The sequence below is a fragment of the Malaya genurostris genome, chromosome 2 (genome assembly GCF_030247185.1).
Source record: "Malaya genurostris strain Urasoe2022 chromosome 2, Malgen_1.1, whole genome shotgun sequence".
Taxonomy (NCBI): Eukaryota; Metazoa; Arthropoda; class Insecta; order Diptera; family Culicidae; genus Malaya; species Malaya genurostris.
Genome location: NC_080571.1, coordinates 274,817,274 through 274,824,775, shown reverse-complemented (window position 1 = coordinate 274,824,775; position 7,502 = coordinate 274,817,274).

The window sequence follows — 7,502 nt, the reverse complement described above, 5'->3', positions numbered from 1 at the left end:
GGTAAAGAAGAGAAAATCCATAAAGATGTTTTGTATGGACGATGGAATTTTCCACTGAAAAAAGTTATCATTGCTTACTAGATCTACGATACGAGATGCGCAGTATTTGACCGTAATCTACAAATTATTTAACGAAGCTATCAATGCACTGTGTATACAAGCGATAATGACAAAATAATGAGAATGTAACATTTTGAAAGATCAGGAGGTAACCGAAATTAATGCGAGGTCGTAAACATATCCTTCTTCAACATTGCATAACTTGTTCCAATACAAACCTCGGATTGGTAAGCATGCTTATCGATTTATTGGGAGTACAAATTAGTTCGGTCCGTTTTTAAAAGATGGCTCTGGCTGTTATGAATATTGAGCAGTAACAGCTGATGTCTATGGTTTCAAGAGGTTAGACATCTGTCATTAATATTCAGTTCATATTGAGGTTTCTATGCCCGGTGAAAAATGAACGGTGGCCCTACTGAAAAATGGGTGGCCAGCACGTTTCCTGATGAAAACAAAACAATAAGTAAAAGCGATTCACACGCAGCATCAAGCGGCTATCACCTGAATGGAACGATTACGGAACAACAACATTAATTGTAAGCAATTCATATGAAAGAACACTACGTCAAGTTCACGGAATTTGTTAACGTCGGATACGCGAGCAATATTCGGCTAAATAAAATTGATAAACCAATCTGGACGTCGACCGAAGTTGATTGATCGTCTGAACTGTGTTTAATGCATTCGTTTCCTGATGAAAACAAACCAATCTCATTTGCATTTGTGGTTGTAAGTGAGCTGTCAGAGAGCCTAATTGTTTCGATTTTTTTTTCTTTTTTTTTCCCTGTGTTAATTATGAGCGATTTTGTGTTAACTAAGCAGTATTTGTGAGAGGTTTAAGTTTTCTGTTTTAATTGGAAGAAAAGTGCAGCTGAAACGCATCAAATGCTTTTGGATGTTATGATGATCATACTCCAACAACAACAAAAAACTGAAGACAAACAGTTGGAGGCGTTACTCGATGAAGATCCGAGTCAAACGCAAGAGGAGCTTGCAGAATCATTGAAAGTGGCTCAACAAGAAGTTTCTGTACGATTAAAATCCACGGGAATTCAATAGCAAGACAGTTGGGTACTCTATGAACTGAAACCGACATTGGGACATTGAAAGACGATTTTTCACTTGCGAGCAGCTCATTCAAAGGCATCAAAGAAAAGGTTTTTTACTTGGAATTGTTACTGTGTATAAAGATGAATATTATAGGATAACCATAAGAAGGAAATGTACTACGCTATGCCCGGTCAATTGTTGCCATCGACCTCAACTTCAACACCAAAACCGGATATTCACGGTCATGCGGTGAATCTGGTGGGACCAAAAAGGTTGTTGTGTACTATGAGCTGCTACAACTAGGCGATATTATAAAGAGTTTTCGGTATAGACTGCAATTGATGCCATTTGATCCGTGTATTACGGTCTGAATACAAGCAAAGACATGATAAAGATATTCTCCTGCATGCCAACGCTAGGGTTCACGTCGCAAAAGTCGTGAAAAAATATTTGGAAAAGCTCAAGTGGAACATTTTGCTGCACCCGACGTATTCTCCTGACATTGCTCCTTCTGATTAGCGGCAGATGCACCACAATCTGGCAGGTCATCGGTTTACTTCTTTCGCAGAAATCGAAAATTGTCAGTCATTGAAAATTTGTAGGAGGACCAGAAAAGTTTCAAGACGAAGAATTTGTACATCTATTGAACAAACCAAGTTGCCAAATCCAAGTCGCAGTCTTAGGCGAAATTATCATGGGAATAAATAAAAAAAAGGCGGGTGTTTGATATCAGAGACATAATTGGATGACGTGGATGACGATTAAAATGTACATCGGAAATCGCTCTGATTAGTTGATTATTCGCGACAAATATATTTTAACACACAAGCAAATTTGGGAGGAACAAAAGAGATAAAAAATTATGTCCGGTCGGAGAACTGTTCATGATGTAAACTAAAATAATATCGACGCTTGAATTTCATTTTAGTATCACAAGATTTTTATTGCCTATTACTGTTTTGAATAATAGTCGATGATTCCCAACCCCGCACATAGGGTCGGAAAGTTTTTCTAGTCCGAAGAGTCGAATGACCTTAAGGTTAAAACCTCTAAAATCGGAACAAAAACATAGTCGATGACGGGGCTCGAACGAAGTACAAAGCAAATTGGTCCTCTTAGTTGTCCTTTTTGATGCTCGTTGATAGCAAACATGATAATTGTATCAAGAAGGACTAAATTGGCATCACTGCACAGTGTAATTCATGATATAACGTATTTTCTGGTTCAAATTGATTTTAGTTACGGGAACAGTACCTTCTGCAAATTTGTTTGAAATGACTTTCTACACAACTTTGTTACTTAGCCCCTATGTTGGCCCTGAGCTGAAAAGATATTTATATCTCATTTTTAGGGGGATTAATCACATTATTTTTTTTCCAAAAGACATTTTTAATGCGCTAACAATAAAGAGTGTGAAATTGGGCTTTTGAACCACTCTGCACTGGGAGCATGGTGCAGTGCGCAAGTGTTGCTTTAAAAAAAAGTCAAATTTCAATGTATATCAAACCACTCGTAGTGAACTAATAGGTCGAAACAGTTATTCTGAGTGATAGTGCAGCAGTGACAAGTGTGTGTTGATTAGTGAAAAGTGCTAAAGTGGTAGTCCCGAGTTGGCGGTTCAATGCATAGGACGCTGGTCTTACAAGCCAGTTGTCGTATGTTCGAGCCCCGACCTGGAAAGATTCTTAGTGTCAGTGGGATCCATAGTACTAGCCATGCAATGATTCTGTAAACTAAGAATCGGCTGCGAAGTCTGTTGAAACAGAAAGGCCAAATTCCACAAAAGGAATGTAATGCCAAGACTTTGCTTTGCTTTTGCTTTGCTAAAGTGGTTCTTTCTTGCATAACTCTCGGTAGCCGGCTACCCAGAGCATTAAACACATGATAATATTACTCGGAAATTTTCTAACAAAGAACCGCTTCCTGTGGTGCATGTGGGAATGCGGAAGATTCCTCGTTTTTTAGTAGCGGCATTAATTAAACTAGCAATCCTGACGGCGGTATTGATTAGCATGCAGAAATCAATGCAGTTTACACAATGTAAAAATAACTGCTATTCCCAAGAACGTTGTTTCAGGAAAACATTCTACAAGCTCAATTGGTTCTGATCAATAACTGAGTAGCAACACACGGGCGGTCTCTAATCCTATTAGTACTAATCCATACATGGGGCATTCCACACTAAATCAGCCATTATTTTTTTTTCATCTAACCTTTGCCAGAGTTTAGTCAACCCCTAAGACTACTTTTTCCACTATAAAAAGAAAAGAAATTAGGCCCAAGTTTGAATTTTGTTTTTATTTGTTTATGAACTTTTAACTTTTTTCATTGAATAAACAATGAATTATTTTTGGAATCGCTTATTTGTGGTGAGAAAATGAGAAGACTCAACATGAAAACACTTTTGAATATCAAAAACTTGTATGCAAATACAAGTCCAATCCTCTTCAGTGTTAATAATGGCTTGACACCTTCGAGGCATAGTTTGAGCTAGATTTTGCGCGTATTCTTCTGAAAACGACCTCCAAACTTGTGAACTCGGCGGACAACTTGTTTCAAATTGTGTGGTCAGTTTTTCCCAAGCTTCATCTTCATTTGAGCCCAAACGTTCTTAATTGGATAGGCATCAGGCGACTGAGAGGACCAATCCAAGGTCACGACACCATTTTGCTACTATGCCCATTCAAGACGTTTTTGCACATGTTCTTCACTCAACATTATTTGAGATCGAATGTCTTCGAACAAACAAAGACTATACATCAGATTTTTCAGTATAGGCTATTGAAAGGCTCTTTTTTATGTACGCGGGATTTCAATAAATCATTTCTCGAAAATTTCACATATCATATTGAAATAAAAAATGCATATCAAATAATTTTGAGTTCTAAACCGAAAAAAATAGATGAAAATAATGTTGGTGTCTGATTTAGTGTGGAATGCCCCATATGCCGATAAAGCTTGTTAAGATGTTTTGCAAATCTAATCAACAAAATTTATTCACCTGTTTCCATATCAGACAGTGTCTTGTCATAGATTATAAATAACTCATTCTTGACTGCAGTTTTGTCATGCGGAAGCTAGTTTTTGATTCGGACCGGGGAAAACATTTCACCGTTCTCGCATCATTAAACCTACCAAACGCAGTTGACAAGAGCCAGATTCAAATCCAAATCACGTAATTCCCGCACTTTCATACCCATCTCTACCCTTTTGAATCCAGTAGTCCCACCGGATCTATGCTCCATCGCATGCTGGCAGGTTGATTCGTTTACAGAAGTGAATACGAAAGCTGGTACATGTTAGATCACCCCCAGTAAGCATTCTCTGCATGGATCTCGGCAAGGCGCCACACTGTCGCCAAATTAAGCTTTGATTCGTCGCGGTGGCGCCCCCAAACATTCATTTTCATTCGCGCATCATCGTCAGCATCGCTAGTAACGTCAGCCGTTCTGAATGGATGGTGAAAGGGGAGCGTTTCTGTGCGAGAGAGAGAGAGAGAGAGAGAGAAGCTTCCGGATGTTCTGGCGGGCTGCGGTAAGTGACCTCATTCTATTCCAACAAGTAGAGAGAAGGTGAAAAAATATTGCACACTTCTCGCTTTTCAAATTAGCTGCTTACTGTTGCCGCTAACTACTCAAGATTGTTGCGTGCGATTAGCACGCAGTCGAAGGGTGGAACCCTGTACTATGCTGAAGGCTTTCAAATCAAATCAAATTTATTCCTGTTTCATATTTGACCCTTGTAAGCAGTTAACATAAAAATGTCAAAAACGTTCATTCACTCATTTACTCTCTAAGCCAAGTAGTTGGAATCATTTTTAATGTGATTTGCGAAGGAAGCTATCATTAGCATTTTTTAATGACTAAATTTTGAATTTCCGATTCCGGAAGCTCCTGAAATAAAGGTCAAAAGATGCCAAATAGGACCTCATTTTTACAAACTTAGATTCAAGTGAAAGATATTTTGTTCGAACCCGGCTTCCTGTTCCGTATTTACAATATTATGAGTCTTCAAATCTGCACATAAGTGACGATGTTTTCTGTTCGGTAGTGAGACTGATTTTGGACTGCATTGGTTACTCAAGAGGCAAGTTCGATACTAAGAACCCGGTGTGGAAGTTGTCGAAGGTGCCGAAGGACTTCAATCCCCCGAACGCACAGGAAGTACAGCGAATTGAAAAGTACTGAACCATCATGAAGTAGGCATAGAAAAAAGTTATTTCCACGTAAAAAATGTTCGTCCAAATGTTGTACAAGGCCATAAGAGGAAGGTATGGCATGAAAATTAACTAAAACGAAAGGAACAGTTAAATAATATCTTTGATGTGATTACCTGAAAGTTTAAAGTTTGGAGATAATCAGTTGAATGGGTGCCTAATATGTTCTTGTGATGCAACTTGATTCCGTACTCCGTTTAGGGTCATTTTTGCCTTTCTCATATAGAAAGGTTATGCAATCGTTGTGAAAACCGACTTTACAACCATGCCCCGGATGGCCGAGTGTCATATACCATTCTACTCAGCTCGTCGAGATCACAACATGTTTGCTCTTGATTTTCATCTCTATCCGACTTCCGGAATTACAAGATAATCTGTGCACATCTATGAGTAAATGCGCACTCAACTTTCTCGGAAATTTTTTTACCGATTTTCACAAATTAAGATGAAAAAAAATGTATTGAAATTCTACAAAAAGTCCCCGTTGATCCAGATCCGACTTCCGGTTTCGGTATTACAGTACGATAAGTGAAAAGTTTTCAATTTCATTAGAATTTTTTCATAAATGAGGTGCGAATTTTTATGAAACTTACTGCTAAATTCATCTAGTTAGTAGATATACAAACTTACTTTCGGACTACTAGTCCCCGGTTTCCAATTCCGAGTGCACCAATAATGGCGAAGAAAAGCTTCAAAAACGGAACTTAGTTCAATTTCTCGACCACGGTTAAACCGATTTTCACAAATCATGATTCAAATTATAGCTCTCATTGTTTTAAAAGATACTGAACAATTTCATCAAGATGTACCTTTCGGTTCCGAAATTGTATGGCAATGAGTGTCAAAACTTTCAAACCGTCACATAAAATGACGATTCAAAACCGCTACATGCTGGTATGGCAGAAGAAAACACCATTGCCTTTGCTTCGTTCGGAGCGTGCTTTGTTCAATTTCGTATAGAGTGCAGGGTTGCCACATTTAAATCTATATGTAAATCTGTATCGGGAGATCAAAATGATAAGAAATTGAAGCACAACGAAATGAATAAGTTATTAATTTGAATCTGAAAATGACAGCTACATCATGTCAATCATTTCTTTGTACTAACTTACATTATAGTTATCATTTCATTAGGGCATTGAAGTTCCAATTTAATTTTTATTTTATGTTAGACTTCTTCCTCTTCCATGAGTTCAACCAATAGCCAGCTATCTTATTTTGAATAAAAGTGATGAACTGATACAAACAAAATAAATGTTTTTTTATTTTATGGAATTTATAATGGCAAATCGCTTGATAAAAACAGTGTTGAGATTAACTAATGGATTCCGACATACTAATATGATATTCAAAATGTATTAGGTTTGAAGTACTATGTATTGTGAACAATTCTATTCTTTAATAGTATAATTTTTGCCTTTCTCATGTAGAAAGGTTATGCAATCACTTGATAAATTGACTAGTGAAAATTAGCCCGGAGGGCCAAGTGTTATATACCATTCGACACAGTTCATCGAGCTGAGCAATGTGTTTATATGTGTATATACATATGTGTGTGTATGTGTCAAATCATTTTTATTGAATTTTATCATGCTTTCATAGGGTAAAGTGTGCATAAAATTGCACACTGTCATTTAGAACGACAATGCAAAAAAAGAGTAAAATTCTTCTAGATCTGGCTCAAAACTGGTTTAATTTGTAGGCTTTATTAGTTACTTACTAAACGAACAGACTTCGATTTTAGAAAATATAAGTAATATGAGAAAGGCATCGTTAGTTTTATTAAAACAGATTTTTTTTGCAATCGAACGTAATGGCTAATTTTGAGCTGCAATTAGTGATCTTACAACCAAAGATCCGCGGAGACATTGTTACGATTCCAATTGAACTGTTAAAAGCGGGTCCAATCTGCATGTTTACAATTGCCTTGTTGCTCATTGTTCATCATCAGATGGGAAAATTAATACGAAACAGTGAATATATAATATTTGAGAAACGTGCTTTTCACTGCTTCTCACCGAATTTGAGCAAAACAAGTGTGATACTTTACAGGAAAACAAACGCGAACATTCAACAAGCCACTCGCTCACAAATACAGGGTGATTTTTTAAGAGCTTGAGAACTTTTTTAAACAATAAAACGCATAAAATTTGCAAAATCTCATCGGTTCTTTATT